This window comes from Mustelus asterias, chromosome 8 (assembly GCF_964213995.1).
Source record: "Mustelus asterias chromosome 8, sMusAst1.hap1.1, whole genome shotgun sequence".
Classification (NCBI taxonomy): domain Eukaryota; kingdom Metazoa; phylum Chordata; class Chondrichthyes; order Carcharhiniformes; family Triakidae; genus Mustelus; species Mustelus asterias.
The window spans coordinates 94809147-94829008 of NC_135808.1; the positions used below are offsets into that span (position 1 = coordinate 94809147).

Consider the following 19862-nt stretch of genomic DNA (forward strand, 5'->3'; position numbering starts at 1 on the left):
TATATAGCTAGTCCAGTTCAGCTTCTAGTTGAGGGTAGCCCCTAGGATGTTGATAGTGGAGGTTTCAGTGAAGGTAATGCTGTTGATTATCATGGGGTGATACTTAGATTCACTCGTATTGGAGATGGTCATTGACACTTGTACATTGTGAATTTTACCACATATCAGCCATAGCCTGAAGTTGTGCAGGTTTTGCTCAATGTGGACATGGAGAGCTTCAGTGGCTGAAGAGTCGCGACTGCTGCTGAATATTTGTGCAATCATTAGCAAATATTCCCACTTCTGACGTTATGGGGGAAGGGGGTGGGGCTGCTGGAGAAAAAAGTCACTGATGGAGAAGCTGATAACTGGCTCTAGGACACTATGCTATGGAACTACTGCAGTGATTTCCTGGGGCTTGGGGTGATTGACCTCCAACAATTACAACCATTTGTGCGTGTGCTAGTTATGACCCCAGCACTGGTGTCCTTTTCTTGACAATTCCCACTTAATTCATTTTTGCTACGGGTCCTGGATGCCACACTCGGCCAACTGCTGCCTTCATAGAAGGGCAGCCATCTGCACTTCACCTCTGGTATTTAGGTCTTTTATTAAAGTTTAGATCAAGGCTGTAATGAGGCCAGGTACTGAGTGACCCTGGCGGGATTTAAATTGAGCATCAGGGAGCAAGTTATTTCTGTGTCAAGTGTTGCATGATATCATTGCTGACAACACCTTCCATCACTTTGCTGATTGTTGATCGTCGTAAAAACCCATCTGGTTCACTAATGTCCTTTAGGGGAGAAAATCTGCCTTCCTCACATGGTCTAGCCTACATGTGACTCCAGGTCAACAGTAATGTCGCTGACTCTCAAATGCCCTCTGAAATGACCAGTAAATGCTAGCCCAGCCAGCGACACCCAGATCCCGTAAACCTGGGAACACCACCACTGGATGTTTCCCTCCAAGTCACTCATAAATCCTGACTTCGAAATATATCACTGTTCCTGTCATTGGGTCAAAATCCTGCACTCCTTCCCACAGCACTGTGGATATATCTGTACCTCAAGAACTGCAACGGCTCATGGTAACAGCTCCTCACAGGCAACTAGCAATAAATGGCCACATCCTGTAAAAATGAATTTAAAGAAAGTCCTCCCTGTCTAGGTGCTTAAAATGTTTTACAACTCAAAGTTTTTTTTAAAGTTTATTAGTCACAAATAAGGCTTACATTAATACTGCAATGAAGTTACTGCGAAACTCCCCTAGTTACCACAGTCTGTTACGGCACCTGTTCGGGTCAATGCACCTGACCACGTCTTTCAGAATGTGGGAAGAAACCGGAGCATCCGGAGGAAACCCACGCAGACATGGGGAGAATGTGCAAACTCCACACAGACAGTGACCCAAGCCAGGGATTGAACCTGGGTCCCTGGTGCTGTGAAGCAGCAGTGCTAACCAGTGTGTTACCATGCCACCCCAATCAAGTCACTCTTCAGACTCTGTTCTCAGGAAAACACTCATAGCCCACTTAATCTTTCCTCAGCTGCAATTTTCCAGCTCTGGAAACATTCTTGTAAATCTCTTCTGTACTCTTTCCAGAGTAACGATGTCCTTCCTGTAATGTGGTGACTAGAACTATGCGCAAAAATCCAGTTATGACCCATCCAGTATTTCACATTGTTCCAGGATTACATTTCTGCTTTTGTATTCTATACACTGAACAATAAAGGAATTGGATAAATTTAAAAAGCTAAGAGTAAGGAGCCCAAGGAATGGGAAGCTACAAGGGGAAAGGGAAAGAGAGCTAGGAAAGACCAAAAAAGGACCAGGTGGGGGAAAAAATACAACTGTTACAAAGGTAGAGGGGATGTAAAAAGGGAAGAAAAGGAGCTAGGGAAAGGGCCTACGATAGAGTTCAGTTAATAAAATATAGCAAAGGAACAAACAGACTTTATATGGCACCTTACTACATATTAGGATAGCTAGAAGTGTTTTGGTCTAATTAATTACTTTTGTCAAGCTATCATTTATGTCAGACATGCTGATATCCTTCAGTATAAGCTCATGACACAACAGGCAATAAATATTTGCCAAACAAAGTTAACTCACTCAAATTTTGTAGAAGGATACAACAAAATTGACAGTGAATGTGCAAAATGTTTTGGCATATAATAGGAAGTACACAAAAAATCCTAACTGAAACAGCATCAGGGGTCAAGTCAATAGTGCACAAGTGCCATCAGTAAAACTACTGGATAGCAAGTTCAATTTAATTGCATTTTGCATCATTTATGTAACAGCTGTTACTAGCAGGGCAGAATTCAAGTTTTATTGGACATAATCCAGCCAACACAGATGGCTATGAATTGATCATCTACAATGGTTGCATAATTGGGAACCAAGTTGGCTACATGCCAGTGAACACTGGGTAAAAGTTTAATTTCTAATTGTCAGATTACTCACTTAACATGTTATTTCTCATCTATTCAGAAACAATTCTCATTTTCATTTACCACACATCACATGGAGATGCAACAATTTAAGCGCTTGAGCATCTAGATGGTGATAAGAAACAGTAGATCAAATATTTTGATAATTGATGCACAGAATTAAAATGACAAAAAGCATTGCATCCAAAATTTGTTAACCCAATGAAAACAAGGACTTTTAAGCAACCTTTTACTATGTCACCAAAAGATCAATTTACACTGTGCTTCACAACTGGGCCTTTTAAAGAACTGAAAACCCCGTGAAAAGCTGACAGCTGGCCAACTTACAATGCCGACTACAAATTTTACAGGTGTTATTTACAAGGATTGAATTCATGGTGAGCATGAAAATTAAAAACTACAACACAATTATCCGATTCAAAGCCAAGTTTTGCTCGCAAACGCATTTTGGTCTGTAGAAGTAGTGGGTATTGAGCATAACCATCTGAGAATATCATACAACATACACTTGTATATTGTACGCAACATACAATTAAATTCCACTTACTTTGCATAAATTGGATCATTTACAGCAGAGGCATTACTATTTTGCAAGTAGAAGAAAATTTACTTTTCGCAATGAGTCACTTAAATTAATTAAGCTAGTTTCCAAGCAATGCCCACTCTAAATGCGAGACTTGACAGATCCGAAAGATGTACAGATGCTGTCGCTGTAGCTTAAGACATCCGATTAGTTGAAATCTGCTAAACTAGAATTTAGCAGCAAACTAAAATGCAGTTATTTTGCACAACATTTTGCAGAATTGAATGCAGAATGTTTTCATTTCACCCCCTATAGATAAATCAACGAAAAGTTGGCATTTCTTGTCAAAACTAATGGGTGTGGGATTGATAAATTTAAAGGGGGGGGGGACTCAAAAACAAAACTAATCTAAAAGGGCAGCTACAAACACCACAATTTTCCTTCGCTCTTTAACATAATCGTATCAAAGATTTATTAACAGGGAAAGGCCGCCGCCCCTTACCCCAGGGTTTTCTTCCGGACACTCTGCTGGGCGCCTGAACCGATTCAATCACCTGCTACTTAGCCACAATCCTCAGTTTAAGAAGATTAAGAACAACACCGACAACCACTTCCAACAATAAGCAGACGGCTTTGCCCTTCCCTCTCATCGCCCCGGCCCCCATTTCACATCCTTTATCCGCCGCCTGCATTCAAAAGCAAACATGGCGCCGCGTTCAGACCCAGGAGCCGGAGCACCAATCAGGCAAAACCTCTCCCATTCTGTCCAATCACATGCTCGCTTCTCTCATTCTGTCCAATCACTCACAGTCTGCCCCCCCGCTCCGTCCAATCAGACGCCACCTCTCCCGCTCTGTCCAATCAGACCCCGTCAGATCCGCTCTGTCCAATCAGACGCCACCTTTACATCTCTGTCCAATCACGCGCCAACTTTCCCGCTCTGTCCAGTTACCTGCCGCTTCAACGGTTCTGCCCAATGACGCGCCACTTCTCCCGCCCTGCCCCAATCGCGCGCCTCCTCTCCCGCCCTGCCCCAATCGCGCGCCTCCTCTCCCGCCGCGTGGCAATCAGTTCTATTCAACTGTCAATCAACCCGATCCAGCTTTGGGGGGCTTCCGTTGGCCTGCGCCGGGTGCAAGGTAATGGAATGAGTTGCGTCTCGTAGCTGCTCCTTAAGTGGGTCCGTGTTAATAATAGCGTCACTGTAGATTAGCAAGAAAAGCGAAAGCTATTTATATCTGTAATGAAATAAGGAAGGAATGTCCACTTAGAAAAGCGTATGATTCAAGTGAGGAAAGTGGAGATGTAAGTCTGTGTAATGAGTGTCTGCTCGACTGGTACATTGGACTTTAACCTGGTGTTGTTAGACTTCTAACTGGTACATTCACAGAGCCTTAGTGTACTAGAATCAGCAATCTTCACGGACAGACCATTAGTGTACTCGGATCAGGAATCCTCATGCTCACAGACACACTTACACACACACAAACACAATTGCTCATTCATACAGACCCAGAGTTTTTCTCTTCTTACAGATGCTGCCAGATCTGCTGAGATTTTCCAGCATTTACTCTTTTGGTTCCAGAGTACAGGGATTAGGAATCCTAACTCCCAGAGACAGAGTAGCAGAATAAGGAATCCTCATTAACACAAACACTGTGCCTGATTTCTGTTCGGGCTGTTCCCCCTCCTTTTTGGGGAGCTGCCCCTTTTACTTTGTCCTGATTTAATCTGAGTTTGTTTACTTGGTTTGGTTTGACCTAAAAAGAGGACAAACACTGTGCCAGAATCAGGGATCCTCACTCCCAGAGATTTGAGTACCAGGATCAGCAATCAGCATCCCACACAAACACAGGACCAGGAATCTTCATTCACAGGAAAACACAGTACCAGAATCAGTAATCCTCATTTTACAGACCCTGAGAGCACCAGCATCAGGAATCCTCATCCCACACTCACACACACAACCAAAATCAGGGATCCTCACTTGCACACACAAACACAGGATCAGGAATCCTCATTTTACAGACCCTGAGAGCACCAGCATCAGGAATCCTCATCCCACACTCACTCACAACCAAAATCAGGGATCCTCACTTGCACACACAAACACGGTACCAGGATCAGGAATCCGCATGTACACACAAACACAGTACCAGGATCAGGAATCCTCATTCACACACATGCACGCACTAACACACTGCACATGCACACACACTCACAACCGTTGTCAGGATTCCTCATTTACAAAACGGACATACTACCAGGATCAGGAATCCTCATTCACACCCAGAAACCAGTTTTAGCAATCCTTGTCACATCCAGAATACCAGTTTCAAGAATCTTCATTCACACACCCAATGTACCAGTATGCATGCAAATACCGCACACATATGTGCACACCCACACATTACTGCAGTCAGGAATCCTCCTTTCCAAACACACAAAGTGCCGATGTCAGGAATCGTCTTTTACACAGTATACCAGAATCAGAATCATTATACACTCAACTCACTCACTCGCACATTATCAGTATCAGGAATCCTCAACCATACACACACCCCGAGTACCAGTGTCAGGAATCTCATTCTCACACACACCCCAAGTACCAGTGTCTGAATCCTCATTCATTGATACAGAGTACCAGTGTCAGGAATTCTCATGTACTCATGCACACACACACACACACTCTCTCTCAGAGAGAGAGAGAGTTAATAATGAGGCAGAGTGGTGGCAGAGAAGGGAAGAAAGTGAAGCAATTTGGGCACTCTGGATCCCATTTACCTGTGGAATGCCCGGCCCTGTGTCCCCAAAGATCTGAGGTTTGAGAGTTGTCCTATTCAGTCACATGAAGATCCATAGCACAAACCCATAACCTGAGCAGATGTCATCCTCGAATTGAGGGACAGTCGACCTTCCTTCGATATTCTCCAAGTCTGAACCGTATGACTAGTAGTTGAATGAAGTGGATATGTGGTATGGATTACATCCATACCAAATAGAAAACAAGTTATGGCCTTGGTGTAGTTGCTTCCTCCAAGAAGTAAGATGTTTTGTGGGATGGATGCCTAGCATTGGATGGATGCTAGTCTGCTTGCTTGCTTCCTTTTTTGGTTTTTCCCATGTTACATGGATTCGCCACAATGCTAGTTGATCACCCTTCAGATTAACCATCACTTTTCTGGATTTGGCAGATAGTTTTATAGACAGTTGCCCTTACTGCCACTAACCCTCCTAATTTATCTGGCATCGATGCACACAAGTATGTTTGTACAGGTGGCTGGGTTCTTCTGTGGCTAGCAAGTCTTGGTGTGGGACTTGAACCTGGCCCAGAGGTAGGAGCATTAGCTACTGGTCCACTTAGGTTCTAGGCCTGTCAGTTGTGATAATGATGAATATTTAAACCTTTTATTAGCATTTTTGGATGGAATCTACAAGAAAAATAATAAATTGTTAAATGCCTATGAGGCATGGTCAAAATTTGCTAGATTTCAGAAAATAAATATAAAAAAGATTGACAAAATTCAATTCGAGGATCCCTGAATTGGTACTAGTCCCTTTTGTGCTAATGTGTTTCATGTGAACACACTACCTATTCTAACTGGTGTTTGGTTCTTGTAAAATCTGGTTGGATTATCTGGAGAGGTGGCGGCGTAGTATGGTGGTGGTGGCACTGCTGCCTCACAGCGCTAGGGACCTGGGTTCGATTCCTGGCTTGGGTCACTGTCTGTGCGGAGTTTGCTCATTCTCCCCGTGTCTGCGTGGGTTTCCTCCAGGTGCTCCGGTTTCCTCCCTCATTCATTGAGGGAGAATTTAGCGTGGCTAATGCACCTAACCGAAAGACGTGCAGGTTAGGTGCGTTAGCCACGCTAAATTCTCCCTCAATGTACCCAAACAGGTGCTGGAGTGTGGCGATTAGGGGATTTTCACAGTAACTTTATTGCAGTGTTAATGTAAGCCTACTTGTGACTAATAAATAAATAAACTTTTTAGTAGTATTGTCTAAACTAGTAATCCAAATATCCAAGGTAATGCTCTGGGGATCTACATTTGAATTTAAAAATCTGGAATTAAAAGTCTAATGACGACCATTGTTGATTGTTGTATAAACCCAGTTTGTTCACCTTTACGGAAGGAAATCTGCTGTTCTAACCTGGTCTGGCCTGCATGTGATTCCAGACCCACAACCATATGGTTGACTATTAAATGCCCTCTGAAATGGTCTAGCAAGCCACTCAGTTGTATCTAAGAAATAAATCTCAACAGACCACTTAGGCATCAACTTAGGTTCCGGAAATGACAACAGCAAACCCTCCCCTGTTGATCTTGCAAAGTGCTCCTTACTAACATCTTTGGGCTTGTGCCAAAATTGGGAGAGCTATCTCACAGGCTAGTCAAGCAACAGACTGACATGGTCATACTCATGGAGTCAGATCTTACAATGAAATATCCAATGGCAGGACAGACATCAGCAGAGGTGATGGCACAGCGGAACACAGTTGGGATGGAGTTACCCTGGAAATCCATAACATCGACCCTGGACCACATGAAGTCTTGTTACAGGTCAAACATGGGCAAGGAAACCTGCTGCTGATTACTATGTACTGCAATCCCTCCACCCTCAGCTGATAAATCAGTATTCCTCGATGTGGAACACCTCTTGGATATAAGAACAAAGAAAATCACAGCACAGGAACAGGCCCTTCAGCCTTCCAAGCCTGCACCGACCATGCTGCCCGACTAAACTAAAAACCCCTAGCCTTCCGGGGACCATATCCCTCTATTCCCATCCTATTCATGTATTTGTCAAGACGCCCCTTAAAAGTCACTACCGTATCCGCTTTCACTATCTCCCCCGGCAGTGAGTTCCAGGCACTCACTATTCTCTGTGTAAAAAATCTGCCTCGTACATCTCCTTTAAACCTTGCTCCTCACACCTTAAACCTGTGCCCCCTAGTAATTGACTCTTCCACTCTGGGAAAAAGCTTCTGACTGTCCACTCTGTCCATGTCTCTCATAATCTTGTAGACTTCTATCAGGTCACCCTTCAACCTGCTTCGTTCCAGTGAGAACAAACCAAGTTTCTCCAACCTCTCCTCACAGCTAATGCCCTCCATACCAGCAACATCCTGGTAAATATTTTCTGTACCTTCTCCAAAGCCTCCACATCCTTCTGGTAGTGTGGCGACCAGAATTGAACACCATATTCCAAGTGCGGCCTAACTAAGGTTCTATAAAGCTGCAACATGACTTGCCAATTTTTAAACTCAATGCTCCAGCCGATGAAGGCAAGCATTTTGTATGCCTTCTTGACTACCTTCTCCACTTGCATTGCCACTTTCAGTGACCTGTGTACTTGTATACCCAGATCCCTTTGCCGATCAATACTCTTAAGGGTTCTGCCATTTACTGTATATTTCCTATCTGTATTAGACCTTCCAAAATGCATTATCTCACATTTGTCCGGTTTAAACTCCATCTGCCATCTCTCCGCCCAAGTCTCCAACCGATCTATATCCTGATGTATCCTCTGATGTTCCTCATCGCTATCCGCAAATCCACCACCTTTTCTGTCGTCCGCAAACTTACTAATCAAACCAGTTACATTTTCCTCCAAATCATTTATATATATTAAAAACAGCAAAGGTCCCAGCACTGATCCCTGAGGAACACCACTTGTCACAGTCCTCCATTCAGAAATGCACCCTTCCACTGTTACCCTCTGTCTTCTTTGACCGAGCCAGTTTTATATCCATCTTGCCAGCTCACCTCTGATCTCATGCGACTTCACCTTCTGCACCAGTCTGCCATGAGGGACATAAGAACATAAGAAATAGGAGCAGGAGTAGGCCATCTAGCCCCTCGAGCCTGCCCCGCCATTCAATAAGATCATGGCTGATCTGACATGGATCAGTACCACTTACCCGCCTGATCCCCATAACCCTTAATTCCCTTACCGATCAGGAATCCATCCATCCGTGCTTTAAACATATTCAGCGAGGTAGCCTCCACCACCTCAGTGGGCAGAGAATTCCAGAGATTCACCACCCTCTGGGAGAAGAAGTTCCTCCTCAACTCTGTCTTAAACCGACCCCCCTTTATTTTGAGGCTGTGTCCTCTAGTTTTAACTTCCTTACTAAGTGGAAAGAATCTCTCCGCCTCCACCCTATCCAGCCCCCGCATTATCTTATAAGTCTCCATAAGATCCCCCCTCATCCTTCTAAACTCCAATGAGTACAAACCCAATCTCCTCAGCCTCTCCTCATAATCCAAACCCCTCATCTCCAGTATCAACCTGGTGAACCTTCTCTGCACTCCCTCCAATGCCAATATATCCTTCCTCATATAAGGGGACCAATACTGCACACAGTATTCCAGCTGCAGCCTCACCAATGCCCTGTACAGGTGCATCAAGACATCCCTGCTTTTATATTCTATCCCCCTCGCGATATAGGCCAACATCCCATTTGCCTTCTTGTTCACCTGTTGTACCTGCAGACTGGGCTTTTGCGTCTCATGCACAAGGACCCCCAGGTCCCTTTGCACGGTAGCATGTTTTAATTAAGGCCTTGTCAAAGGCCTTACAGAAGTCCATGTAGACAACATCCACTGCCCTACCGTCTTCAATCATCTTCGCCACTTCCTTGAAAAACCCGATCAAGTTCGTGAGACACGACCTTCCCTTCACAAAACCATGTTGCCTGTCACTAATACGTCCACTTATTTCCAAGTGGGAATAAATCCTGTCTCGAAAAATCCCCTCCAATAATTTTCCTACACTGATGTAAGGTTCACCGGCCTGTAATTACGTGAATTATTCTTGCTACCCTTCTTAAACAAAGGAACAATATTGGCTATTCTCCAATCCTCTGGGACTTCTCCTGTAAGAAGTCTCACAACACCAGGTTAAGACTTCTTACTGTGTTTACCCCAGTCCAACGCCGGCATCTCCACATCATGACTTCCCCTGTAGCCAGTGAGGATACAAAGATTTCTCTCAAGGCCCCAGCAATTTCCTCCCTTGCCTCTCTCAGTATTCTGGGGTATATCCCATCAGGCCCTTGGAACTTGTCTACCTTAATGTTTCTCAAGAACCCCAATACCTCCTCCTTTTTGATCTCAACATGACTCAAACTATCTACACATCCTTTCCCAGACTCATCATCCACCAAGTCCTTCTCTTTGGTGAACACTGACGCAACTCATTTAATACCTCGCCCATTTCCTCTGGCTCACGCATAGATTGTCCTTGAGTGGGCCAACCCTCTCCTTGGCTACCCTCTTGCTCTTTATATATGTATAAAAAGCCTTGGGATTTTCCCTAATCCTGCTGGCCAATGCTTTTCGTGACCCCTTTTAGCCCTCCTTACTCCTTGCTTAAGTTTCTTTCTACTTTCCTTGTATTCCACACTTGCTTCGTGTGTTCCCAGCCTCCTAGCTTTGACAAATGCTTCCTTTTTCTCTTTGACTAGGCTCACAATATCTCTCGTTATCCAAGGTTCCCAAAAGTTGCCATACTTATCCTTCACCTTACAAGAATGTGCTAGTCCTGAATCCCTATCAACTTACACTTGAAAGTCTCCCACGTGCCAGATATTGATTTTCCCTCAAACATCTGCCCCCAATCTACATCTATAAGACCATAAGACATAGGAGCGGAAGTAAGGCCATTCGGCCCATCGAGTCCACTCCACCATTCAATCATGGTTGATTTCAACTCCATTTACCCGCTCTCTCCCCATAGCCCTTAATTCCTCGAGAAATCAAGAATTTATCAATTTCTGTCTTGAAGACGCTCAACGTCTCGGCCTCCACAGCCCTCTGTGGCAATGAATTCCACAGACCTACCACTCTCTGGCTGAAGAAATTTCTCCTCATCTCTGTTCTAAAGTGACTCCCTTTTATTCTAAGGCTGTGCCCCCGCGTCCTAGTTTCCCCTGCTAATGGAAACAACTTCCCTACGTCCATCCTATCTAAGCCGTTCATTATCTTGTAAGTTTCTATTAGATCTCCCCATAACCTCCTAAACTCCAATGAATATAATCCCACGATCCTCAGACGTTCATCGTATGTCAGGCCTACCATTCCTGGGATCATCCCTGTGAATCTCCGCTGGACCCGCTCCAGTGCCAGTATGTCCTTCCTGAGGTGTGGGGCCCAAAATTGCTCACAGTACTCCAAATGGGGCCTAACCAGTGCTTTATAAAGCCTCAGAAGTACATCCCTGCTTTTGTATTCCAAGCCTCTTGAGATAAATGACAACATTACATTTGCTTTCTTAATTGCGGACTCAACCTGCAAGTTTACCTTTAGAGAATCCTGGACTAGGACTCCCAAGTCCCTTTGCACTTTAGCATTATGAATTTTGTCACCGTTTAGAAAATAGTCCATGCCTCTATTCTTTTTTCCAAAGTGCAAGACCTCGCACTTGCCCACGTTGAATTTCATCAGCCACTTCTTGGACCACTCTCCTAAACTGTCTAAATCTTTCTGCAGCCTCCCCACCTCCTCAATACTACCTGCCCCTCCACCTATCTTTGTATCATCGGCAAACTTGGCCAGAATGCCCCCAGTCCCGTCATCTAGATCGTTAATATATAAAGAGAACAGCTGTGGCCCCAACACTGAACCCTGCGGGACACCACTTGTCACCGGTTGCCATTCTGAGAAAGAACCTTTTATCCCAACTCTCTGCCTTCTGTCTGACAGCCAATCGTCAATCCATCTAAACATCTACAATCTGAAGCACTGAGGGTGGCAAGAGTGCTAGAATATACAGAATGGACTTGACTGTCCATCACCAATAGTTAGCACCACTGCAACTGAGATAGCTGGGTTCTAAAGGACACAACTGTTAGATCGGGTCTGCGGCAGGGTGATGAGGGAATAAGCAAGGGAAAAATATACTTAACTTCATCCTCACTAATTGCCTGCTGTAAATGCGTCTGCCCGACAACATCAGTAGGCATGACCACCATTCAGTCACTGTGGAGACAAAGTTCCTTCTTCACACTGAGGATACCGCTCCCCCAGTGCATCTTCTGGAGTACCTCTGGGATACAACCATTTGCAGACAGGAAACTCTAGGCAATGTATTACCTATTGACAAATTGACAATCCTAAAAGACATCTCATAAGGGACCTTCACTGATATAGCAATTATCGAAAACAATGCTCTAAATCTAATAATGCCCATCCTCCAATTTCTCATCTCATTTTGTGCAGTCCAGATCTCTTTAATTTCCATTGTAATTTTTGTCATCTCTTTTTGTCAACATTTCCCCTACGCATGTGTGTGTGTGTGTTTGTGAAATGCACCTGCCTGGGACAATATATTCTTTTCCTGTTCTCTTGAACCCCCACTCACTTCCTGTTCTCTTGAATCCCCACTCACTTTCAGAGACAGAGTGCCGACCAAACAATTATAGGTGGAATAATGAGGCACTTGGGAATGATAACAAGTCATTTATCTAATCAAAGGTCCAGAATCCAAGAAGATTAGATTATAGTTTTAAAGTTGCATGCACAATAAATAAATACCTATTTAGGAAGGAATTTATTCCTCTTCTGGAAACATTTTGTACAAGAATGTTGTAAATTGATGTGCATTGTCTAATTTCTTGCTGGAGGTTGCCATTTATGCAGTAATAACTGACACATTGAAGAATAATCTCAAATTATCTTTGTGTTTACAACAGAATATTTAAATCTTGAAACAAGTATAGGGCTGTAATCTAACAGATGAATGTTAAAATGACTGTACAAAGTTCAAACCAGTTTGAGTGAAAGTTTTCAGGTGACATGAAGTGTGTTTGGATTGCATGTATCAAGGGGAAAAGCGAAAGCAAAAGAAAATGAAATGTATTTGCGATGTTAGCAAGCCAAGAGTGAACATATATACAAATATTGCTGAAGGTCCTCAAAATCCAAACGTTGGCTCTTGGTAAGCCCGATCGTGAAGACAGATCTTGTGGCATCTCTACTATGTAGCTACATTTCTCTGTTGCCCCCACTTACCCAGCAGCATAGGCACGCTCTTCCTCCTCCCCGGCCAGAGCGAGGGCTCACTCCTCAAAACGTGCGAGGGTTCTCAGCTTACGCATGACTCCAGCTGGGTGCACCCACTGATGCCTGTTGTGGTTGAGTTTGACCTGTAATGACACAGAGAGGAATTTGATTTGATTTGATTTATTATTATTGTCACATGTATTAACATACAGTGAAAAGTACTGTTCATAGAGAAGGAAACGAGAGAGTGCAGAATGTAGTGTTACAGTCATAGCTGGGTGTAGAGAAAGATCAACTTAATGCAAGGTAAGTCCATTCAAAAGTCTGACAGCAGCAGGGAAGATGCTGTTCTTGAGTCAGTTGGCACGTGACCTCAGACTTTTGTACCTTTTTCCCGACAGAAGAAGGTGGAAGAGAGAATATCCGGAGTGCGTGGGGTCCATAATTATGCTGGCTGCTTAGCCGAGGCAGCAGGAAGTGTAGACAGTCAATGGATGGGAGGCTGGTTTGCGTGATGGATTTGGCTACATTCATGACCTTTTGTAGTTCCTTGGAGTCTTGGGCAGAGCAGGAGCCATACCAAGCTGTGATACAACCAGAAAGAATGCTTTCTGTGGTGCATCTGTAAAAGTTGGTGAGAGTCGTAGGTGACATGCCAAATTTCCTTAGTCTTCTGAGAAAGTAGAGGTGTTGATGGGCTTTCTTAACTATGTCGGCATGGGGGGGACCAGGACAGGTTGTTGGTGACCTAAAAACAGTGTAGGTGGGAGTGTTGACATTTAAGATGGTAATGAGGTGTGGCAAGCATGGGGCTAGGGTGGGAGCTGGAGTGTCAGGAGCATAGCAGATACTGGGGGAATGTGGTAATTGTGGGAGCGAGCGTGGAACCTGGTGCTTCGTGTTGGCAAAGGCCAAGGTGGCTGAGTGAGAGAAAGGGCTGGGAGTGTGAGGGGGCCCAGTGGGAGACTGGGGGTGGCTGAGCGAAGAAGATCATTCATTTCTTTATATGGAGCTCCGCAGTGCTTGCAGCAGTTAAATCGTGGCGGCGTGGGCGAATTAGAAGGAATATGCTGACGTAGTAGTGTGAAACTAGTGGGCATAAAAATTATTGCTAACGAGGCATAAGATTTGGCTCGAAATCACGCTGGTGCTATTGGTAGGAAACACTTTTTTTGCAACAGAAGCAACACTCTGACAAAGCAACTTCTAATAAAATTTTGCTCTGTGTGCCCAATCCCTATATTGCCTTTTCATGGAGGTCTGTCTCCCTGTCTTGTCCATACTATGTGGAGTGGTGTCCCTCAAGCCACTTGTGTCTTGCTAACAGAGAGATACATGTGATTCTCATGGACTAAGCGTAATTACTTTACCTTGACATAAATCCAACCAACATATTTATGTGTTTTTATATAATTTATGTCAATATATTGGGAAACAAATAATAAATTTACTAAATATTTCATAAAAACTGTGCCTCTTATGAGATAATCCTTTTATTTCTCAATAAATGGATTATTGATTCTATTTCAATGAACTTGTATAATGGTGTCACCACATATAAGCAACACTGAGGTCTTGTCTTGGCTGTTAGTCTTTTGCATATTCTACCATATATCATGGCAATAGAGGGAAAACTCTTGCACTCTAAATTCTACTTTTGACCCATTAAACTCTAAGCAGTTGAGAGCTGATGAGAGTTTTTTTCATGGCTCAGTAAAAATCCCAAAAGTCAAAGAGGCAATGCTAATCAATCACCCTTTAAATCAAGGCCTCCAGCTCCATCGGAGCTGGAGAGGAAAAAAAAGCTGCGTAAAATTCAACCCCAAAAATGTGGGGCTCCCGTTGGCGAGCAGTAACGGTCTGTTCCATATAATTCTGCTGGATTGATACATGTGCCTCTCAGCACTCTTCCAGCTGCAGGTTACCAACCCCAGGTATGTTAATGACTCTGAAATTTAGGGTGGATCCATGGGATAATGGAAAATACCAAACTGGAGTTGCTGGCAAACATGGCATGGGGTGTGGAGACGCTGTTGAGCATAGCCCGGTGAGCATGGCCTGGGGAGCGGAGATACTGCTGAGCGTGACCCAGGGAGTGGAGAGACTGGCGAGTGTAGCTCGGGGAGTGGAGCTATTGGTAAGCATGGCCTGGGGAGCGGAGATACTACTGAGCATGGTCTATGGAGTGGAGAGACTGGCGAGCATAGCTCAGGGAGCGGAGATACTGCTGAGCATGGCCTGGGGAGCGGAGATACTGCTGAGCATGGCCTGGGGAGCGAAGAGACTGGCGAGCGTAGCTCGGGGAGCGGAGATATTGGTGAGCATGGCCTGTGGAGTGGAGAGACTGGTGAGCGTAGCCCGGGGAGCGGAGATACTGCTGAGCGTGGCCCGTGGAGTGGAGAGACTGGCGAGCGTGGTCCGTGGAGTGGAGAGACTGGCGAGCGTGGCTCGTGGAATGGAGAGACTGGCGAGCGTGGCCCATGGAGTGGAGAGACTGGCGAGTGTAGCCTGGGGAGCGGAGAGACTGGCGAGCGTAGCCCGGGGAGCGGAGATACTGCTGAGCGTGGCCCGTGGAGTGGTGAGACTGGCGAGCGTGGTCCGTGGAGTGGAGAGACTGGCGAGCGTGGTCCGTGGAGTGGAGAGACTGGCGAGCGTGGCCCGTGGAGTGGAGAGACTGGCGAGCGTGGCCCGTGGAGTGGAGAGACTGGCGAGTGTAGCCTGGGGAGCAGAGAGACTGGCGAACGTAGCCCGGGGAGCGGAGATACTGCTGAGCATGGCCTGTGGAGTGGGGAGACTGGCGAGCGTGGCCCATGGAGTGGAGAGACTGGCGAGTGGAGCCTGGGGAGCGGAGAGACTGGCGAGCGTAGCCCGGGGAGCAGAGAGGCTGGCGAGCATAGCCCGGGGAGCAGAGGTATTGGTGAGCATGGCCCTATAGCGGAGATACTGGTTTGAATGGCCTGGGGAGATAGTGGTGAGCATAGCCCAGGGAGCAGAGATACCAAAAAGAGAAGATACTGGTGAGCATGGCCTGGGTAGCAGAGATATTGGTGAGCTTGGCCTGGGAGGTGAGATACTGATAAGTGTGGCTCAGGGAGCAGAGGTACTGGTGAGTGTGGTCCAGGGAGCGGAGATATTGGTGAGCATGGCCCTATAGCGGAAATACTGGTTTGATCGTGATGAGCGTGGCCCATGGAGGGGAGATACTCGTGATTGTAGCCTATGGAGCAGAGATATACTGGTGAGTGTGGTCTGGGTAGCGGAGATACTGATGAAGGAGGCCTAGGGAATGGAGATATTGGTGAGTATGGCCCAGGAGCGGAGAGGCTGATGAGCGAAAGCCCAGGGAGCAGAGATACTGGTGAACGAGGCCTGGGGAATGGAGATACTGGTAAGTTAAGCCTGGGGAGCAGAGAGACTGGTGAACAAAAGCCCAGTAAGTGTAGATACTAGTGAGCAAGGCCTGGGGAACAGAGATATTGGTGAACGAGGCCTGGGGAGCGGAGGAGATATTGGTGTGTGTGGCCCGGGGAGTGGAGATATGGGTGAGCATGGCCTGGGGGGCGGAGAGACTGGTGAGCGAGGCCCGGGAAGCGCAGATACTGGTGAGCAAGGTCCGGGGAATGGAGATACTAGTAAGTGAGTCATGAGGAACCGAGATACTGGTGAGCGAGGCCTGGGGAGCGAAGAAACTGGTGAGCGAGGCCCAAGAAGCGCAGATACTGGTGAGCGAGGCCTGGGGAGCGGAGGAGATATTGGTGAGTATGGCCTGGGGAGCGGAGATATTGGCGCGCATGGCCTGGGCAATGGAGATCATAGAATCTCTACAGTGCAGAAGGAGGCCATTCAGCCCATCAAGCCTGCACCGACAACAATTCCACCCAGGCCCTACCCCTATAACCCCACATATTTACCCTGCTGAACTCCCAGACACTAAGGGGCAATTCAGCATGGCTAATCAACCTAACCTGCACATTTTTGGACTGTGGGAAGAAACTGTAGCACCCAGAGGAAATTCACACAAACACGGGGAGAATGTGCAAACTTCACACAGACAGTGACCCATGGTCGGGATTGAACCCTGGCCCCTGGTGCTGTGAGGCAGCAGTGCTAACCATTGTGCCACCGTGCTGGTGAGTGTGGCCCAGGGAGCAGAGATACTGGCAAGCATGCGATAGAGGAGATATTGGTGAGCGCGGCCAGGAGAGCGAATATACTGGTGTTGAAGGAGAGAATGTGAGAGAGGGTGCAGAGAGGGAGAGTGGGAGAGAGAAGGTGCGGAGGGGGAGAGAGAGAGAAGGTGCGGAGGGGGAGAGAGAGAGAGAGAAGGTGCAGAGGATAGAGAAAAAGAGTGGGGAGGGGAGAGATAAGAGTGGGGAGGGAAGGAGAGAGAGGTGGGATGCGGCGGTCCTGAGAGAAAGTATGAAGAGGGGTCAGAGAGAGTGAGAGTGAAGAAGATTCTGAGAGAGAGGATAAGGAGGGTTCAGGAAGAGAGTGTGAGGATGATTCCGAGGGAGAAAGGATGAGAAGGGTTCCAAGACAGATAATGTGAGGATGGTTTTGACAGAGAGGTCATGAGGATGGTTCCGAGAAAGAGGTGAGGATGGTTCTGAGAGACAGAAGATGAGAATGGTTCCAAGAGAGAGAATGGAGGGGGTGGGGGGTGGTGTTCAGAGAGAGAGAGTTGGGGGAGGGGGTGAGGTGGGTCAGAGAGAGAGGGGGGGATTGGTTTCTGAGCGAGGGTGAGGGTAGTACCATGAGAGAGAGAGGTGGGGGCAGGTTTCAGGGAGAGAGAGGAGATGTGTTCTGAGAGACAGAGGGGGGAGAGAAGGGTTCAGAGTGGGAGAGAGAAGGTGAGGAGAGTTACGAGAGAGAGACGATGAGGATGGTACCGAGAGGGAGAGACAGTGAGGAAGGTTCCGACAGAGAGAAGGTGGATTGGGGTCAGAGAGAAAGGGTGAGGATGGCACTGAGGAAGAGGGGCTTAGGCAGGTTCTGAGATAGAGAGGGTCAGTAGGGTTAGAGAGAGAGAGAGGATGAGGAAGGTTCAGCGAGAGAGAGAGAGTGAGGAGGGGTCAGAGAGAGAGAGAGAGAAAGAGGGTGAGGAAAGTTGCGAGGGGGAGAAGGTGAGAATGGTACTGAGAGAGAGAGAGAGTGATTAGGGGTCACAGCGAGAGAGAGGGTGAGGAGGGTTCTGAGACAGGGAGGGTGAGTAGAGATCAGTGAGAGGAGATCAGGAGGAGTCACAGAGATAGGGGGTTCAGCGAGAGAAGGTGAGGAGGGATCAGAGAGAGATAAAGGGTGAATAGGGGTCAGAGAGAGAGCAAGTGAGGAGGGGTCAGAGAGAGAGGGAGAGGAGGGAACAGAAAAAGAGAGGGAGAGGGAACATGAGCAGGGTTCTGAGAGAAAGTGATGATGGTACTGAGAAAGAGAGAATGTTACCCGGATTCTGAGAGAGAGAGTTAGAGGGTGAGGAGGGGTCTATGAGAGAGAGAGAGAGAGAAAATGTTATCCGGATTCCATGGGAGAGGGTGAGGAGGGATCTGTGAGGGAGAGGGAGTGTTAGCCGGATTCTGAGAGAGAGGGAGGGTGAGGAGGGGTCAGAGAGAGTAAGAGAGGGTGAGTAGGGTTCAGAGAGAGAGGGTGAGGAGGGGTCAGAGAGAATGAGAGAGGGTGTGGAGGGGTCTGAGACAGAGAGTTAGAGAGGGTGAGGAGGGATCAGAGAGGGGGGGGGGGGAGGTGAGGAGGGTTCAGTGAGAAAGTGGTGATGGTACCAAGAGAGAGAGAGAATGTTAGGAGGGTTCTGAAAGAGAGAGGGGGGAGTGAGGAGCAGTCAGACAGAGTGGGGGGGGGGGGGGGGGGATGAGGAGCAGTCAGACAGAGTGGGGGGGATGAGGAGGGGTCAGACAGAGAGAGTGTGAGGAGGGTTCTGAGGGACAGAAGATGAGGAAGATTCTGAGAGAGAGTTAGGGTCAGAGGGATGGTGAGGAGTGGACAGGAAGGGTAAGGGGAGTGCATGTTGGGATGGGGTAGAATGTGTCCATAAGTCTGGCTCAATCCCAGGCTTGGTTTTCATTAACTCTCCCCGCCCCCGCCCCGCCCCCCCGCCCCGCCCCCCCGCGCCGCCCCCCCCCGCCCCCCCCGCCCCCCGCGCCGCCCCCCCCCGCCCCCCCGCCCCCCGCGCCGCCCCCCCCCCGCCCCCCCCCCCCCCGCGCCGCCCCCCCCCCCCCCCCCGCCCCCGCCCCCCCCCCTTACTCAAGACATTGGTTAGACCTCAGTTCGAATGATGTAGCCAATTTAGGTCTCCTCACATGGTGTTTAACATTGAGGCTTTCAAAAGATACAGGGTAGGGCCACAAACTCAATTCTCAGTTTAAGGCATCTTAGTTACCAGGAAATACTCGAAGACCTTGGTTTCCAAACGTCAGTAAAGCACACTCTTAGCAGTAATTTGATCAAGGTTTATAAGATGATGAAAGGAATATATTATGTTTTGTAGACAGTTTGCAGAGGATTAGGTGTCACAAGCATAAGTTATGTAAGAACTGTTTGGTACTGCCAGGACTACACGACTCCAGACCTCTTCAGTTACTGAAACAGTCTGTGCCTGCTTGCAGCAAGGCTTGTACAATACTCAGGGTTTAGCCCAATTTAATGTCAAGAAGGATTTGTGCTGCACAATGCCAACTAACCTAGTCACATAGACACTACGCCTAAAAGGAGGGTCACCATCACATTCTTGAGGTAAATTGGGGATGGGCAATAAATATTGGTCCTGCCATTTTATGAATGATTGGGAAAAAAATTAAGAAACAAGTTTAGATATTAGAAGGTGCTTTGTTTGAATAATTGACATGTGGAAACACGTAGCTGGCTCATGCAAGAATTAACCAACTTTCTTC

General features: G+C 46.9%; 2 protein-coding genes across 5 annotated transcripts in view; one reads left to right on the forward strand and one right to left on the reverse strand.

The window, feature by feature from the left end:
* stil (STIL centriolar assembly protein) overlaps nucleotides 1-3649 on the reverse strand; it is a 55855-nt gene extending 52206 nt beyond the window's left edge. For 3 of the 4 annotated variants that reach the window (XM_078218543.1, XM_078218541.1, XM_078218542.1), the window contains exon 1: nucleotides 3458-3593. The gene's annotated coding sequence lies outside the window, so the exon portion shown is untranslated. Of the gene's footprint in view, nucleotides 1-3457 lie in introns of all 4 variants that reach the window. The other variant, XM_078218540.1, reaches the window with a different exon arrangement.
* A 345-nt stretch (nucleotides 3650-3994) lies between these two features.
* The window catches only part of cmpk (cytidylate kinase), a 33327-nt gene continuing 17459 nt past the window's right edge, over nucleotides 3995-19862 (forward strand). The window contains exon 1 of the mRNA XM_078218544.1: nucleotides 3995-4094. The gene's annotated coding sequence lies outside the window, so the exon portion shown is untranslated. The remainder of the gene's footprint in view (nucleotides 4095-19862) is intronic.